Below are 20,010 nucleotides of genomic sequence, written 5' to 3' on the forward strand. Positions count from 1 at the left end.
CAAGCTAATAGTGCAGAGCCTTCTTGGGATTCTCTCTGCCCCTTTCCTGTTCACTCTCTGTCTCTATCTCTGTCTCTGTCTCTCTAAATAAATAAATAAATAAATACACTTAAAGAAGTATGAGATGCAGACGATACCTCCCTACTGCTAGTTCATACACAGACCCCCACCTCTTGACACCAGTTCCTTGGACAAGGGCTCTGTGGTCATTGTCACACATAGAACACAGGTTGGTTGAGTGCTTAGTGTGTGCCAGGCACTGTGCCGAACCCTTTGCATATGTTATTTTTAAAAATTCTTACAAAAACTCTAACAAGTGAACATCATTATCCTTATCCTACAGATAAGGAAAAAGAGGAACAGAGGTCCAGAGTCAAACAGACAGTGCATTTTTTTTTTTTTTTTAGCCAGTTCATTTCTCAGTGGAACCAAGACTAGGTATACAACTGAGGGATGTAGCTGGAGATTTAAAGAACCCTCAAGGGACACCTAGGTGGCTCAGTCGGTTAAACATTCCAACTTTGGCTCAGGTCATGATCTCTCGGTTGGTAGATTTGAGCCTGGCTTCGGGCTCTGTGCTGACAGCTCAGAGCCTGGAGCCTGCTTCGGATTCTGTGTGTGTCTGTCTCTGCCCCTTCCTTACTCATACCCTGTCTCTCTCTTTTTCAAAAATGAACATCAAAAAATTTTAAAAAAATAAATAAAGAACCCTTGAAATGCCCAACAAGGTTGATATTTGGGGCTGGAAAGAACTAGAACTGAGAAGATGGTAAGTATTGCCTTCCTTTCCCCCAACCGCCCCCCCCCCCCCCATATGTTCTCCCTTTCTCTCTTCTCAGTAGCAGATGTCAATGTTGGAGGGAGATGAACAATTTGAGTCTTTTGGAGGGAAGCTACATGATTGGTTATAGAGCCCCTTGCCCAGCTGCCACCCTTTTGCCTCTGATTGGTAATATTCTGAGGGTTGGCGTTGCTATTCAGTGCACCTGCTGTTTCTTGATGGCACTTCTAACTGGGGTGGCAAGCAGGAAAGGAAACTTGGAGTCCCTACACTTACACTCTTCCGAGGGTCAAGGTGGACAGAAGTTGTATGCTCCAGGGTTGTCTCATTCATCAGGCACCCAGGTTCTTTCCATCTCCTTGCTCCTGCCATCCTTGTTGGGGGTGCCATTTCCGTTGCCCTCAGGGTACAAAATGGCTCCTTCAGTTCCTGGCATCTTATTTGGAATGGCAAAATCTAAAAGCAAGACAGAACCTTCTCCTGTGATGTCTGACTCTTAGGAAGGAGGAAATCTTTCCTAGAAACAGCCTACCTGAGATCCTGGCCACGTGTCCACCCCTAAATCATCTACTAGCAAGGGAAGAGAACCAATGTAGGTAGGGCTTATGTGTAATGCAGTCTTCTTTCCCTAAATCACAGGGGGTGGGGGCAGTTGGTGGGCTGGCAATTTAGAGTTTCCTTTGGGAGGAATGGATGCTGGACAGGTAGATTAGCATGTCTTACCAAATGGCATTTGGAAGAGGATGAAGTGTTAAGGGGGAGGGGATTTTACTATTAACACATGAAAGATTTTGATTTGTATGTTGAGAAGTAAGAATCAGAAGGGAAGGAGGGGTTGAAGATAAAGGAGAAAACAAAGTGATATGGACCATGGTCTTTGAAGAGCTAACATGAAAATCTAATCCAGGGTACAGATTGAAATACTTACCTTTTTTCCTCTTAAGCTAAAGAATATTTAATAATGCCAAAATATATAAACCTTGCATTCATGTGTTGTCTAATTTTGGGGAAACATTTCCACTTGTTTTCCCAAGTTCAAGTTAGCTATCTACTCTATCCTTAAATTAACTATCTACTTTCTTTCATTTCTTCTAAATTTTCCTCTTTTCAAGAGGCCTATGATCATCTCTGTTTTTGGAATTCCCAAATCTCAAAAGAGTTGGTAAGAACTTGTGTAGGTCAATCAATATTTGCCAAGCATAGAGATTTTTTGGTACAAATATTAAAAATGCCTTGGAAAGAACTGCTAATCGGTTTTATTTGCTTAATCTTAAAGCATCATATTTTACATAGTATTTCCATACACTTTCATTTTCATTTTTAAAAAAATTTTTATGTTTATTTATTTTTGAGAGAGAGAGACAGAGCACGAGCAGGGGAGGGGCAGAGAGAGAGGGAGACACAGAGTCTGAAGCAGGCTCCAGGTTCTGAGCTGTCAGCACAGAGCCTGATGCAGGGCTCAAACCCATGAACCATGAGATCATGAACCGATCCAAAGTTGGAACGTTTAACTGACTGAACCACCCAGGCGCCCCTACACTTTCATTTTTAATGTGTCTCTTCAACATTAGATTTGTAATAATAAATTAAGCAAACAAGCTTGTCTAGCCAATGTAGTTATATTTGAGTCTAAACTTTGAGGCCTATGATGTCAGAAGAGGGAATAAAAAAGTGCTTACTCTGTGTAGTACTAAGCATATAATGTATATTAATTCATTTGGTCCAGACAACACCTTATAAAGTAGACGTATTATTGTCCCCTATTTTATAAATGTGGACACTGAGGCACAGAGAAGTTAAGTAACAGCTGTATGTGATAGAGCTAGGAATCAGGGCCAAGCAGCCTGGCCAGGAAAGGGTCAAGATTTAACCAGTTCATTCTTTCGTTCCTACACAGCCTGGGGTGTACATCAACTAAGAATTATGCAAATTCCTCAAAATCTGCATCTTTATCTCCTTAGCCTTTCTTCTTTTCAATCTTCCTTTGCCTAATCTTCAGTGTTCCTTTGCTTGGCATCTTGTTCTCTTTTCCTTCTCCCTATCTCCTTATCCTCAGCTGTCTCACGTTAAATCTCTACTTAAAATAAATATTAAAATCATGGAATAATTAACAACAATAATGGTTAATCTTCACTGATAGCTTAGTTTGTGTCAGGCACATACATAAGATACATGTGTTCATGGAAGATTTTATATAAACCTGATAACCCCTTGGAGTGTGCTAATTTTCCCTGTTTTACAGATGAGGAAGTTGATCTTAGAGACATTAGGTAGCCTGTTAAAGGTCATGCAGAAAGCCAGGGGCAGAGCTGGGATTTGCACTGGGCAACATGACACCAGATCCCATTTTTTGAATCATTACACAAGATTGCCTCCTACTTGATTATAGTTTCATCTGATTTTTGCTTCTCTCCTCCAGAATACTAGAATCTTTCCCATAAGCTCCCCTTTCTTTGGATTGACAAATTCTTGCTCTTCAGCTCAAGTTTTATGGTCTTTGTGCAGACCACCTGTCTACATTTTTAGCAATGAGCTACATTTCCATGGTTATAATTTATTTTTTATGAATTACATTTATATTGTTGCAGCTCTTATGGAATTTGAAGGGCACTCTAGTACCTTGTGACTATTTGAGCATTTTCTCTTGGCTTTTTTTTTAAATATTTTTTTAAATGTTTATTTATTTTTGAGAGAGACAGAGCGTGAATGGGGGAGGGGCAAAGAGAGAGGGAGACATAGAATCCGAAGAAGGTTCCAGGCTCTGAGCTGTCAGCACAGAGCCCAACATGGGGCTCCAACTCACGAACTGTGAGATCATGACATGACCCGAAGTCGAATGCTTAACCGACTGAGCCAATCAGGTGCCCCTCTCTTGGCTTTTTTGTTCATACTTTTTTTTAGCTTTGTCTAAGATATCCATCATACCTTGATCTTCCAGAGACTTCCCACTTACTTTTAGAACCTAGTCCAAGGACCACTTTCTTTGGGAAGTCAGCCTTTTTCAAACCCTCAGGTAGAATTAATCATGCCCTCCCTTGGGTCTTCATTGGATCCCATAAACCTGTGAGACTCTTTCCAACCTATTAATCGTTCTTGCAGAGATTTGTTTATAAATGTAGTGCTTTCTCCCTTTCTTTGCCTTCAGGACCTAACATGATAGTCAAAAGTTGTGTTTGTTGAATTTAACTTCCAAATTCAATAGGACTACCTAACAGAAATACTCTAGTGTGCATAGGACTCTAATCTATGTAATCTAATCTAAACTAATCTAATCTAAGGATTAGATTTGGCCTAGGAAAGAAACATCCCATGGGGGATATGATCTCAAATGTTCCAAGGGCTGTCAGATTCTGTGCTCTGTTAAACACAGTTAAAAGTAATGGGTATGAGTTGGAAGGGGAATGTATCTCAGTTTGAGAAATAACTTTCTAATAATAAATATCTAACAATGGAACAGGTTACCTTAAGAACAACCATGAGTTCCCCTTAAATTATGTCTTCAAGCACAAGCTGAACAAACCTATGGCAAATGTACTGAGGAAGTGATGAGGGACCAACTAACAACAACCCCCCCCCCCAACCAGGTGATTTATGTGTGTAATTTTCCTCAGGTACTCCTAGAGGCCCAAGGACAAAGGAAAGGGAAAGAAAACCAATGGTTAACTGGTAGAGGTCACACCCATGCAGGACAAGAGTCTCCATCAGTTTCCAAATATCTTAGTAAATTATAAGAAAAAGGCTTATCAATAGCCTTTTTCTTATCAATAGCCTAATCTTCAGGAACTCCCTACTATCTTAATAAAAATGTTTTGCTAGAGGGAAAAACAACCTTAGCTTGACAATAGCCAACCTCCAGTAATCTGTGAACCTTCTTTAGTATATGGAAATTCCTTTAAGGAACTTCCTCTTGACTTTATCCTCCCCCTGACTCAGTATATAACCAGTCAGTCTTCACAACCTCAGTGCAGCTATTTCTACCCATGGGTCCTGTCCCTGTGCTTTAATAAAATCACCTTTTTGCACCAAAGATGTCTTCAAGAATTCTTTCTTGGCTGTTAGGTCTGAATCTCCACCACTCCAAAACCTCATCAGAAGGAATTCTTTCCTGCATTCAGAGGGACATTGAATCAGATGACCTCAAAAGGATGTCTTGACCTTGATGATTCTGGTGCTATTAAGGTATAATTTTCAAAAAAGTTGACAACACAACTCCCACACATGTATAGAATGAAGAAATGTTAAAGATTTATTTCAACTTTCTAATGAAAGAACTAGAGAAAATGTGGCAAAATCGGTTCAATGAGAATCAGAGGAATAGAAATTACCTTCACCAGAAGACACATTCTGATATAACTTTGCTGAGTGTGAGATAAAACTGGTTAATGTCTACAGGGCATTAAAATTGTAACCTTTAGCATTATCCTTTTTCCTAGATAGAAATAATTTGCATCTCTACTGGACAAAGTTTACAGATTAATAGTAACTACATAGAGACGGAGCTCTTATCTAACAGTAAGTAGAAAAAGCAAATAAAGTGACAATCCCCTAAAAAAAGTTAATAATACTTGGATGAGCCTGTCAAACAACGTCCCAGTATATGAAGCTTCCTGGAATTGCTGCAAAAAATTACCACAAACCGGGGAGCTCTCATTGTTCAAGAGGCTGGATGTCTGAGATCAAGGTACTGGTCCTTGATCAGTACTGGTTCCTTTTGGAGGCTGTGAGGGAGGATCCCTCCCATGCTCTTCTCTTAGCTTCTTGTGTTGCTGTAAGTCCTTGGGGATCCTTGGCTTGTAGACACATCCTAGCAATCCCTGCCTTTGCAATCACATGGCATTTCTTCCCCGTGTGTCTGACTGTTTCCTTGTCTTTCTTCTTGTCTAAGGACACTGGCCATATCGGATTGAGGGTGCACCCTACTCTGGGATGTCCTCATCTTACTAATTACATCTACAAAACCTCTATTTCCAAATAAGGTCACATTCTGAGGTTTTGGGAAGGACATGGATTTGCTGTGTGTGTGTGTGTGTGTGTGTGTGTAGTGGGTATTCAACCTAATATACCCAGTAAGAGAGTAAAGGGACATGCCACCTACTTTTTTTTTTTTTTTTGCCTTATTTCCAAGTTTTAAACACTTTTTCTTAACAGCAGCAGTCACTTTCTCAGTCTCTCCACCGATATCACCTACATTTTAGCAGTAGTCATTCAGTTGAGGCTAGCTCTACATTTATTGATATGATACAAAGGGATGCTAAATATGGGTCTAATAAGAAACGTAAGGTCTGGGGCGCCTGGGTGGCTCAATCGGTTAAATGTCCGACTTCAGCTCAGGTCATGATCTCATGGTCTGTGAGTTTGAGCCCCGCGTCGGGCTCTGTGCTGACAGCTCAGAGCCTGGAGCCTGTTTCGGATTCTGTGTCTCCCTCTCTCTCTGACCCTCCCCTGTTCATCCTCTGTCTCTCTCTGTCTCAAAAATAAATAAACACTAAAAAAAAAAAAAAAAAAAAAAAAAGAAACGTAAGGTCTAAATCACATAGGAATGCTTGTATATAATCATCCAAAAGGCTTTAATAATTCCAGTGCCAGTCTCAGGTCACTTGGTTACCATTTTGGGACAAGTCCTTTTCATGAACTGTTTGGGTATGTAACCTGTCCTTGGAATTATGAAGTCTGATTCAGGAAGAGTAGGTCTTGACAGACATTAAGAACAGAAGAGGGAATTTTAAGTTATACAGGCAGCTTCCCTGTTCTCTTTTTTTTCATTTGTTTGCTTAAATGAAAGCTTTTTAATAGGATATCCAGTTAGGCAGAATTTAGGATTTTATAACAGAGAAGTCACCAGCACTTATCTAGGTTAGCCTCTGTAGGAAGTGTCTTAAGAGTGGATTTTTTAGGGGCTGGAGAAAGGCATCATTACAAGGGCCCCTCAGTCACACAAATGTTAGACAAATAGGGATCCATTATTGTGGTCATTTAACAGGAGCTTTTTGGGGGCTAGACTTTGTTCCAAAAACCCTGGCTGGTAGAGGCAGTTACTGGATTAGCAGGTGGGTAGAGGTGAGTGGAAGGGGAGTGAGACTCATCTCCTACCCTTTCACTCCTGAGATTCCATGTTCTTGAGGCTTTTTCTGATGAAATGTTTATAGTGGCACTATCAATAATAGCCAAATCATGGAAAGAGCCCAAATGTCCATCAACTGATGAATGGATAAAGAAGATGTGGTGTATATATACAATGGAGTACTACTTGGCAATGAGAAAGAATGAAATCTTGCCATTTGCAACAATCTGGATGGAACTGGAGGGTATTATGCTAAGTGAAATAAGTTAAAGAAAGACAGATATCATATGTTTTCACTCATATGTGGAATTTGAGAAACTTAACAGAAGACCATGGGGGAAGGGAAGGGGAAAAAATAGTTACAGAGAGGGAAGCAAACCATAAGAGACTCTTAAATACAGAGAACAGACTGATGGTTGATGGTGGGGCAGGGGAAGGGGAAAATGGGTGATGGGTATTGAGGAGGACACTTGTTGGAATGAGCACTGGGTGTTGTATGTAAGCAATGAATCATGGCAATCTACTCCCAAAGGCAAGAGCACACTGTATACACTGTATGTTGGCTAACTTGATAATAAACTATATTAAAAATAAAACAACAACGATGGCTCTGATCCAGCTGAAGTCAGATGATGTGAAAGGTCACTTAGAACTCAAATGGGAACTCATTTATCTATCCATTCATTTATCCACTTACCTACCTACCTACCTACCTACCTAATCTATCTATATGGGTGAAACTGGGCTCCACACAAGCCTTAAATATTTGTGGCCTTCCTAAATATGTTCTGGCAGAATGTCATGCTGGAAAAACTGGGTGAACATGTGGTTGAACTAAAGGTGATACAACCTTAAGTTCCAGGTGTAGAACATGACTGTGTCTGAAGCCAAGAAGCCATTACTACTAACTGGGCATCCATCAGGTATCGTGGTGGACCCAGAGAAATGGCTCTGGACTTGATCTTCTAAACTCAGGTTTTCCTCTGCCTGGGCTGAGGGAGTGGGTAAATGAACTTCGAATTCTTGGCACCGAGATGGTAGGTATAAGGAAGATTTCTGGAAGGAGATAATGAAATCTCCGATAAATAGAGCAGGTAAGGACTCAAGGAAGAAATTAGAAAAAATAAAAGCAATAATGACCTTGGTTCTCTCCCAGGTTGATAAGATGGCTCAACTAGTTACAAGACATTCAGTAACATATTGCCTGATTTTCTTCTTGCTGAAAGTTACCCCCCAAGTAAGTCAATCTTTCTTTTTTCTCTCCTTGATATGAAAACTCTGGGTTTCTGCCTGGAATTGTGTTATTTTATTTCTGGAAAAACATTCAAAAGAATTGGGTAGAATGATTTCATTCAAAACAGATGATGGCATTCTGTTTGTTTGCTTATGGCATTTGCCAAAGTGTACTTTGTGTTACTCTTTATGATACTTGTTTTATCAAATGCTGTCATCTTTCCCAAGTAGTTGATATGCAAAAAGCCTAGGTATAATCTTGAGCTGCTGCAAATGCTGTTATTATTGTTTTATAGCTCTTTTTAAAGTTAGCTTTATATTTTAAAATGTTACTTACTGTAAAATATTTAAGTAAAGAAGAAAAATAGAGAATATACTAGAAATTCTATCTCAAATGAGGACTATGGTAGTGCATATAGACACATTTAAGTATATGTATACAGCTTTATATAAAGATGTATATGACATATATATGATGTTCTGCAACCAACATTATTACATGATAAATTGTCATGGACACCTTTCCATCTTCATAAATGTAGATCTAGAAGTTACTTATAGTGATTGGAGGTTATCACATTGTCTATACCATAATTTACTTACTTAGTTGCCTACTGAAGGACATTTAGGTTGCTTCCAATTTTCCATCATTATAAACAACGCTGAACATCTTTGTGCTTACATTTTTGACATTTTTTTGTAATTATCATCTTAAGGTAAACTCCTAGAAGTGGGATTGCTAATAATAATATGCAAAAATTTACAAAAACTTTGAAAAGATTACACAAATAAAATATTTAAAAATTTTAAATTCATGTTTTCTGTACCACCTCAGTGTCCAGTTCTACTCTGTAAGATCCCCTATTTTAAATATTGCTAGTTTTATTATTATTCATAATGGCTATTTCTGTAACTTAATACTGATATATCTATACATATTTATTTATCAATGTTAGAGAACATATTGACTTCCATTGAATTATCAAGGACATGTGTTCTCATGGTCCTTTTCTGCTTGTTTTTCTACATCGACCCTTGCTGTGTCTATATTATCTCCCATTAATCTAGAGGTAAAAGTCAATATTTGGATTTTCAAAAAACCCAAAATCCATGTATACAAAGCTTTTTATAAACAATATACATTTCCCCAAGAGATTAGAGATGTTTATATTGAAGCAAAGCAAATCATTTTATTTATTTGTTTTATTTATTTTTTATTTTTGCAAAGCAAATCATTTTAATGAGCACAGAAGACATTCCCATTTTTAAAAAGCCCCATTAGCTGTCTGTAGCTAATTAAAGATGGCAACCAATTCTTGGTCATTCTTCCCAATAGAAGATGGAGTTTATTTCCCCTCTCTTTGAATCAGGGCTGTCCTGGTGACCACTTAACCAATAGAATGCAGTAGAAATTAACCAGTGTTAGTTTATTTAAGGACTTGTGGCTTCTGCTTCCTCTCCTAGAATGTGTGTCCTTGTGATGTCCTCTTGAAGCCTGGCCACCATGACGTGAGATGCTCTGCACAACACATGCCTACCCAAGCTCCCAGCCAACTACCAGCATCCACTGCCAGCCATGTGGGTGAGCCATCTTGGACATTCCAGTCTAGTGGAGTCTCCAGATGTTTGCAGCTCCAGTTGCCTGTGATAATGTGGAAATGGACAGTGTATCCTAATGAACTTACAGACTTGGCTAAGAAGATTTCACCTGAGCTCCCAGATGTCTTCAGACCCAGCTCACATAGTGTGGGGCAAATGAAACATGCAGGTGAGTCCAGATTTAGGGTAGACTGCTAGAGAGAAATGCATACCTGAGGCAGCTGCCCAACTACTGGCTCTATCCTTCATTTCACCCCAGCATCACCCTCCTATGTTGGCTCCTCCCCATCTCTTGTCCTGTGTGCCCTACTGTCACTTCTTTTCCTTTCGAGAGGCAAACAAGCCAAATTCTTCCTCTGGTGTCACTGAATATATCTTTCCCCACCCTGGATACTTTAGAACCTGCTGAGCCAGGTTCTCAGTGGGCAGGATCTTACAGAGACATTCTTCCATGTAAAGTCAGTTCTCTCTCAATAGAGAATTGTGGCAAATGAAACCTTCTCCAGGATGAACAAGGGATAAGTTAGACACACTGCTTCCCCGACATTCATAGCCAAACTTCTCTTCCTTCCCTTTTTTGTCGCCTCCCCTTCTCCTTCCATCTCTTCCTCTTCTCCTTTGTCCCATCTCCTTGTTCTTGCCCTCATTCCTCTGCACACTGTGAAGCAACCCAGTTGCTTTTTCAGACTGATCACTGTTCCAATTCCAAAAAACAAATGACCTCACGGCAGAGCTGCATACCCAGAGTCCACGAATGAGTGTTAGAGGACAATGGAAATGAATTAATTGGTTATTCAATACATTTGTTAAGCACCTGTTTTCTGGAAGGCAGTGAGCTAGCCAATGGGGAAGAAATCAAAGATATATGATATTCACACTTTGCTTCTTCTCCCATTTTTGTTCTCAGTACCTTATGTACATGGCAGTGACTCTCATTCTAGCCTATTAGTTTAAACATATTTACTGAGTTCTCCCAAAGTCTCAGGAACTATAGAAGTATGTACCTTTAGGGAAGTTCCTTTGGCTCTGTACACACTTTCCTTGTACCAATTTCCTATGGCTGTTGTAACAAAGTACCACAAACCCAATGGCTTAAAACAATAGAAATTTATTTTCGCACAGTTACGGAGACCAAAAAGTCTGAAATCAAAGTGTTGGTGCATCATTTTCCTTCTGAAGACTCTAGGGGAGGAGCCTTCCTTTCCTTGTCTCTTCCAGCTTCCAGCGGCTCCAGGAGCTCCTTGCCTTGTGAGAGCATCGCTCCAGTCTCTGCCTCTGTCCTCACATGGCCATCTTCCCTCTGTGTCCATCTGCATCCAAATGTTCCTCTTCTTATAAAGACACCAGTCATGTTGGATTAAGGCCCACTCTGTTCTAATATGGCATCATCTTTTTTTAAAAAAATGTTTCTTTATTCAACTACTCGGCAATGAAAAAGAATGAAATCTTGCTATTTGCAACATGGATGGAACTGGAAGGTATTATGCTAAGTGAAATAAGTCAGTCAGAGAAAGATATCATATGATTTCACTCATGTGGAATTTGAGAAACTCAACAGATGCACATAAGGGAAAGGAAGGAAAAATAAGATAAAAACAGAGAGGGAGGCAAATCATAAGAGACTCTTAAGTACAGAGAACAAACAGGGTTGCTGAGTGAGGGTGGGGGTGGGGGGGATGAGTTAAATGGATGACAGGCATTAAGGAGGGCACTTTTCAGGATGAGCACTGAGTGTCATATGTAAGAGATGAATCACTGGGTTCTACTCCTGAAGCTAAGACTACACTGTATGTTAACTAACTTGAAAAAAACTGTTTATTCATTATGAGAGAAAGAGAGAGTGAGAGAGAGAGAGAGCAGGGGAGGAGCAGAGAGAGGAGAGAGAGAGAGAATCCCAAACAGGCATCATGCTGTCAGTGCAGAGGCCAACACAGGGCTTGAACTCATGAACTGTGAGATCATGACCTGAGCCAAAATCAAGAGTCAAACATTCAGTCATCTGAACCAATCAGGCGCCCCTAATATGGCCTCATCTTAACTTGATTAATTCTGCAAAAACCTTATCTCCATAAAGGTCATATTCACAACTATGGGAGTATAACTTCAACCTGCTTTTTGGCGGGGGAACAATGCAACCCTTAACACTCTTCTGTCTTTCTTTTTCTGATTAAGCTTCTCCTCCTACTCTCCATTCTTTAACTTTACTCTCTTTTCTCCACACATCTGTACCCTCCATTCTTACGTGCCTCCACCCCAGACCCGCCTCCCTTTCATTTCCAGCTGTAGACCGAACCCTATGTCTCTCACAGTAGTGATGCTGCCTCTCATGGAGGTGGATCGCAGTAGCCCACAGGTGAAAAAAGGAGGGGAATATTTTTAGAGTGACAGAAGTCTCAGCAATTGCTTCCTCTCTCCCACTCTCTCAGTGTCCTGCCATCTTGAATATACCACCCACCGGTAAACACTCTGGAAGGAAAGAGCTGAGAAAAAAGAAGGGCGATAAGGATGAAGAAATTCTCTAGATAATTATAGCAGGCAATTAATCTAATTAAGTGAATATTATTCAACCACTTTCATAATACCTGCCAGAATGTTGTCAGATTTTGATAAAATGCAGCAGATTTTTAAATAAGTAGGAAAGGATTACAGCTCTTAACTTTGGCAATGAAACTTTTAATAAATCCATCAACTCCATTTCACCTGTTTTATATTTCCTCCTGTGGGTCCTGCCTTTATTAACAAGTGGGGTTTGCAATCGGCCAGCATGTCATTGGCGCCTAATACTTGAGTGATTTCAATCAGATCAGCCACAGAGCTGGCTCATGTAAATGCTGATGAATACACTTTATCAAGCTGAGCCAGCTTCTGGTATCGGGAAGTCAGTGCCTCTTGTGTCTGCTCTCTCCCCTCAATCACACGAGAGTGAAGGCTTGTGGTCAGATCTTAGTGGACACAAGCGTATTATCTCAATTGTTGATGGTCTGTTCTCCAATGTCTCTTTCCCACATAAAGGGACACTAGGGCCTTCACTGCCCTGATTTCTGGCATCCCAGGTGGGAAAATGAAGAGAGGCATATTGTGGTGACACATTTCAAACCAACTCCTACAGGCTGTGAGCCAGCTCTGAGACAGGTAAGAAGGGCTGGCTTATTAGTTTGCTAGGGCTGTCATGACAAAATACCACAGACTGTGTGGCTTGGACAACAGATACGTATTTTCTTATAATTCAGGAGGCTAGAAGTCTGAGATTGATGTGTCAGTTAATTTGGCTTCTTCTGAGACCTCTCCCATTGGCTTGCAGATGGCCACTTTCTCACTGCGTCCTCCTGTGATTTTTTCTCTGTGTTCACCCCTGGTGTCTCTTTTTGTGTCCAAATTTCTTTGTCTTATAAGAACACCAGTATGATGGGATTAGAGCCCATCCTAATGGCCTCATTTCCACTTAATCACCTCTTTGGAGACCCTATTTAAAGAACCAAATACAGTCACATTCTGAGGTACAGGGGATGGGGTGGGAGCGGAGCAGAGGGGATGTCAGGGCTTGAACATATGAATTTGGAAGGGACACAATTCAGTCCATAGCTGAATTGCCAACACTGGTTGGTCTTAGCAGCAGCATATGATTCTTAATGTGGCGTTACTTCCCTCTTCCTGTCTTTACTCTCCCCGTCCAGAGTCTTATAGGTATGAATCTCTCAGGGGTGGCACCTAGGAAGACCTGCCCAGGTCATTCTAAGGAACACTGAACTGTGGGGCCTCTGTGTCACTGTCAGTTGCTGATAACTGCCTTTCCAATACTAACAACTATTCTCTAATTTTTTTATATGCTGACAGGCTGTTCAACTAAAAGTCTCAGAGAGAGAGAGAGAGAGAGAGACAGAGAGAGAGAGGGCAAGCTGCTGTGGGTAAACTGTGCATAGCCCACACTATTTTATTGATGTTGTGATCAGTAGGGATGGACCGTTACTGAAGCATTTAATGAAGAGTTGTGTTGATTATAAATTATCATAGTCCAATGCAGGGAGTGCCACAAATGGCGTGTTGGGCCTGAGAATTTTATGCCTCATGCAATTCTTCATAAAAAAAATCAAAGAGCATAATTGCTCTAGACATCCTTTCTAAAACCAGTGAGATTTTATATATTTATGTATGTAGATTCAACATTATACATGCATGTACATATGTATGGATCGGTATATCCTGGTGTGTATGTTATGTGCACACACATATGTAAATACATATGCACATATGTGTATATGTGTGTGTATATGTATGTGTGTTTACTCATCTCATATATAATAAAGTATCAAGCACCCTACCTACAGACTTCTGAGGATTTCCTTGGAGTCTCTGGTCCTGCACTCATCCTTAGATCCATATTCCAGTATTATTATCTCCATTTAAAGTTCTTTGCCCAAACTCAACACAGGGAATAGCTCACCTGCCAATTTTTTCATAAAGGTTGACTTTCTACTATGTTTCCTGGCCTTCTCTCTTACTCTGTCTCTCTCCCTTAAATCACTTCCCATGCTTCTTTCCTGTGTTCTAACTCCTACTCCAAACCCTTTCCTCCAACTCCATGCACAAAAAAACAAAACAAAACAAACTTATGTTACTGAGTTAGATACAGCAATTTAGCTCTCTATCCTGATCCCAGACTGGCTTCTGGGCCTTCCTTTGAATTAAGAAAAATCATTCCACATGTATTTATTGAACACTTACAAGGAGGCGCTATTTTAGGTGCCTGAGGGGCTCTTGAAGGTGTTCTTCTAAGTAAGGAGAACATCCACCTTCAGAAAAATAATGGGTTGAAACAGAATTTTTTTTTTGAGATTCCTTTATGTTTGGATGAGGTAAAATTCTCTGTTTATTAGGAGTATTTCTTAAAGGTCTTGTTGTACTTTAAAACAATTATTGTGAGGCACCTGGGTGGCTCAGTCAGTTAAGCATCCGATTTCGGCTCAGGTCATGATCTCACGGTTCATGGGTTCAAGCCCCACATGGGGCTCTCTGCTGTCAGCACAGAGCCCGCTCAGGATCCTGTCTCCCTCTCTCTCTGCCTCTCCCGTGTGCACATATGATCTCTCTCTCTCTCACAAAAATAAACACTAAAAATTTTTTTTTAAAGTTATTGTGATCTTCAGAACCTTTTCATCATGCCCAACCAAAACCCTACCTATTAAACAGTAACTCCCCATCCCCTACACCCAGTCCCTGGCAGCCACCATTCTACGTTCTGTCTTTACAAATTTGCCTACTCTCCCCACCTCATGTAAGTGAAATCATATAATATTTTCTCTTCTGTGTCTGACTGACTTCAACTGAGTATGACATTTTGAGGTGTCATCCATGTAGAAGCCTGTACCAGAATTTTGGGTTTTTTTTAGGGTCAAATAATATTCCATTGTATGGCTGTATCACCTTTTGCTTATTGATTCATCTGCTCACAGACATTTGGGGTGTGAGTGTGTGTGTGTGTGTGAGTGTGTATGTGTGTGTGTGTGTGTGTGTGTGAGAGAGAGAGAGAGAGAGAGAGAGAGAGAGAGAAAGAGAGAGAGAGAGAGAGTGTGTGTGTGTGTGTGTGTGTGTGTGTGAGAGAGAGAGAGAGAGAGAGAGAGAGAAAGAGAGAGAGAGAGTGTGTGTGTGTGTGTGTGTGTTGGTTAGGGAAGACTTGGTGACATTTTTGAGCTGGGCTGTGAAACTGGTCAGGATTTGGGGAAGTGGAGATGAAAAGCTCTTTCCCAGTGACATCAGTAAGACATCAGATAAGTGTGGTAGATACTGTTACTTCTCCACTCGAATCCTCTAGTCCTTTTTACCTTTCTTCTTCCACCCCCTACACAAACTTTGGCGTGCTGAGCTTTTAAGAGCTCTGCACCTGTGACTCTTTGAGGGCTGTCCTTGGATGACTTAGACCAGTGTTGCCTCCTTGCACAGAGATCCAGAAGTGCCTGGTGTTATATCTCACATTCTCTGCCCCCACCCACCTGGGCCCCTAGCCAAGGACTTGCTGGTGCAGGGGTGGGAAGGCCAGTAAACTTTGCCTCTGAGGTTTACTTGAAAACTGAAACTTCCCCGCTGGATCAGGTCCATGCTCCCATAGCTATGTTACACCGCTTCTTGGCTTTTTCCCCTCCTGTCTAGCTTCCTCCATAAGTCACCTGCACACTAATCCTCATGTCAGGGACTCTGGGGAACCCCACCTAAGATAGTGGGCATATGTACTGGGAATAGAAGTAGCTCACTTCAACTGTAGTGAAGAAAGGTAAGTGGGGGTCAGGTTACAGAGGGCTTTGAATGCTGGGCAAGTCATTAGTTCTTTATTATGGAGGGAATGGGCTGTCATCAGCAGTTTCTCAATGCGAATTAGCCTCCATGTGAGGGGGATTAATAAAGAAGTTAGAGTGTAGGGAATCTGGATGCTGTCAGCCGGCTAGAAGGCTATTTTGATTACCCAGTTACTGTTGGCTTAAAATGTGTGTTAAGATGTGGCAGCAGGAGTTGAAAATGGGCCACATGTAAGGGGGACTTTGGAGGCTGTGTTGGCACATTGTGGAAGTGAACACCGAGGATGAGGGAGAAGTCACCTGATGCCACGTCCTGAGTCTCCACCTGTGAGGAGATGGGGGCGCCATATACACAGGAAGAAGGATGGGTTTAGAAGGAAATGTGAACTTGGTCTCCATGTATGGTCTGCCTCATAGAAACCACCTATTTTTAACTCAGAATTAATATTTCTTCCCCTCACATGCTTCACGATTTATCTCTCAGGAGCAGACATTCCTTTCCTAGTCATCATCTTGCATAATTCTTAGATCACTGTGGCTTAATTGGTGTTTGATCATTCTTAGCCTCAGCTCTCCAACATCAAGGGAGGGTTTATGGAGGTGTGAGGGTTGGGAGGGGAGGGAAGCTCCTCATTGCAATGACAGGGAGTTTCACAGAGCTGCGTGTTGTCTCCTTTTACAGGCTCTTGGATGGCATGCATTGCATTTAGATAACACCTAATGTCAACGGAGCAGCAAGCTGGGAGAACTGAGTTGTGAACCAGTTCCATTTAACAGTAGGGCTGAGTTTACTGCACACTTGAAAAATTAACTATGTCCTTCTTCACGATCTTCCAATATACTAATTATTCTGCAGAAGCAGAGTGGGTGAACTTGCAGGCCAAACATTCCAAACAATAAAAACACAAGATAATCAGTGTATCACTGAAATAATTTTTCTTACAGACACAACACTTAGCTTTATTGTCAGTATTATCTAAGATTGTATTTTGCTTAAGATAATGAGCACTGTGCTAAGAACTGAGAAATACTCAAAGGCGCCTCACTTTTAATTTAAACACCAGTTAAACGTACCATCCCAGAGCAGAGATGTCGCCATTGTTCTTAGTGCATCTGGGGTTTATTGCTTTCCAAATTTACATGTTCTTCATGTTAGATGATGGTGCTGTGCCCTATCAGCAGCTCTCTGCGGGGATCCCGAGGAAAAATTCTGTACTTAGTAAACAAGGACCAAAACACTGAAGGATGATGCCTAAATTAGTTTAATCACTCATGAGTTGATTTAGACCCACCAACATTTTTGAACTCTTACTATGTGCTAGGCATAGTGTTAAACACAACACTGGAGATATACTGGATATGGATAAATGAGGTACAGCTCCTGTTGTACAAAGACTTGCAGGCTAGTCTGGGTTACTGACATTGGAAATGGACAATGTCAGTACTGTGTGATGTGGTACACAGAGGTCTTACCATGTGGCAGAGAGGAGGGGATTCTGTTGGAGGTTCGCCCATTCTGGGTCTCCATCCCTAACAGCATGTTTCAAACAGACTGAACACTTCTTACATGTGGCACTTTAAAAAGCGAGGAGACTCCTCAAAAAGTGAAAAAATAGAATTTTGATCCAGAAATTCCACTCCTAGGTAGACACCTGAGAGAAATGAAAACATGTCCACACAGAAACGTGTTGCAGGCTTCTTCACAATAGCCACAGGGTGGGAACAACTCAGATGTCCATCATTTGGTGAAAGGATAGGCAAAATGTGGTTCATCCATACAAGAGAATATTATTATTCAGCCATAAAAAATAATGAAATTCTGACACATGCTATAACATGGATGAATCTTGAAAACATTATGCTAAGAGAAAGAAGCCAGACATGAAAGGTCATGGTTGCATGGTTCCATTTCTATGAAATATCCCAAAGAGATAAATCCAGAGAAAACAGAAAACAGATTTGTGCCTGCCTTGGATTAGGGGAGCAGGAATGGGAATAGGCATGGAGAATCCTTGTAGGTTATGAAAATGTCTTGGAACTAGATAAAGGTGAAATTGCACAACATTGTGTGTATACTAAATGTCACTGAATTGTACACTTCAGAATGGTGGATTTTTTTTTGTATGTGAGTTTTACCTCCATTGGACACAGAGAAGAGAGAGAGGAGAGACTTAGTTATTTGTGTTCAGACCAAAGCTAAAGGGACACCAATTAGGCAGTCTGAATTCCCTAACTTGGGAAAGCCATTAGTAGGGATGAAAAGGACCTCTTCAAAGTTATCTTTGGTTCATGGTATGTTTTACATCAAAATATACTCCATCTTTGAAATACAAACAAAAGTATTCTGATTTTTACTGTTCCTTTTGCAAGGGGAGAAATGTGTAACAGGCTAACCTCTTGCTCTCCATTCTTTACCCTCCCTTCAATTCTAGAAGAATCTCCGGGTTAATGGGATTTCAGAGGAAGCTTTCCAGAGGAGAAAGTCCCTGTCTGAACTGAGCATTTGAAGGATGAATTGGAGCCATTTAGATGAAGACTTTGGAAAGAAGGAGTGGGTAGAAGGAATTGCAGTTGGGGAGAGAGCATGAACAAAATAACATAGCATGAAGAAACATGGTATGTCTGGGGGAACTACAAGCAAGTCCTGATTACTGTACAGGAAGGTGAGGCAGGGACTTGAAGATGGGCCTGTAGAGCTGGGAAGATAAGGCTTTCTGTGCGATGCTAAGTATTCTGGAGGCAGTAGTATTCTGGAGAAGGCTCACCTGTGCACAAGCTGACTGTGTACATCTCCCAACTTGGAATGCAGAGACATCAGACTGGCCAAAGCGAGGGCTCCCTGGGTGTGAAATCTGTGTCTTTGCACAAGAACTCATGTTTGGTTTAATGCTTTCTTGTCGCTATCTTGACGTTCTGAATAATTCTTTAACAATCAACCCTACATGTTCATGTTGTGCCTGGCCCTATGAATTACGTAGCTGGTCCTGGGTGGGAGAGTTTACATGGCAGAAATTGGCGAGTGCTGCAAATTGGGGCTTTACCTCCAGGACAACCAGTTACCAAACATCGATCAGCACACCATTGTCTGGAGGAAAATCCCCCAAAGCTGTAGTTTCCGAGGTGTGACTAGGTAGGAAGCAGGACGTTGTGGGGGGTGGGGTGGGAGAGGAAAGATGTCTAATGAGTTCCTGCTTTAGGAGATGACCTGAGTGTAATGTAAGTTGTGCATCTGTTGATTGTATCAAAGAAGTAGGCAGTACCTGCTCTGCCTCAGGTACTTTGTGAAGCTCTAGGAATGAACACCAAATAGAACTTAGTCTTGGGGAAAGAAGGTCAGGGAAGATTGGCCACTAATCTGAATCATGAAGTAGAATGAAGTTATGTGCAAAAGCAAGAGAATCTGGGTCCTTTTAGAGACTGGCACTTGGTCCAGTGTGGCTGAAGTTGGGTGCTTCCGGGGAAGGGGGGATGGAGTCGAGACTGAAAAGTGGTCAGATGGCTGTTAGACCACCACCAACATGGTCACAATTTTGGCTTATTTGGCAGGTGGTGGGGAACCACCATAGGAATAAGTAGAGTAGTGATGTGCCTAAATCTTCATTGTGCAAAAATCCTCTTTGCAGTGTAGGCATTGACTGGAGTCAGGACAGCAGGCAGGATGGATTTGTAGCCATCCAGGATGGGAGTGAGGGGTGCCTGCGTCACCAAGGTGGTGGCAGTGGGAAGAAAGAGGAAGGAGGTGTTTGAAATATTTCAGTAATAATGGCAATTTAATGCCTGGATGTGGGTAATGAGGGAGGAATGAGAGGCTAGGATTACACTCAGGTTTCTGGCATGAATATCTGTGTGTAAAAAGAAAAAGAAAAAAAATTTAAATCATTAAAACATCTCTTCTATCCCCGAAACCACGTACCTTATTTTTCTTAGTGAGGGTTATGTTAGTCCCATACAGGCAATAAAAGCCATAAAAATGTATACTTCGATGAAAACATGCTCCAGAAAGAACTTATACAAGGAAAACATTGGTTCAGTACAAATGCATCTTGTTT

This window comes from Felis catus, chromosome A1 (genome assembly GCF_018350175.1).
Source record: "Felis catus isolate Fca126 chromosome A1, F.catus_Fca126_mat1.0, whole genome shotgun sequence".
NCBI classification, from domain to species: Eukaryota; Metazoa; Chordata; class Mammalia; order Carnivora; family Felidae; genus Felis; species Felis catus.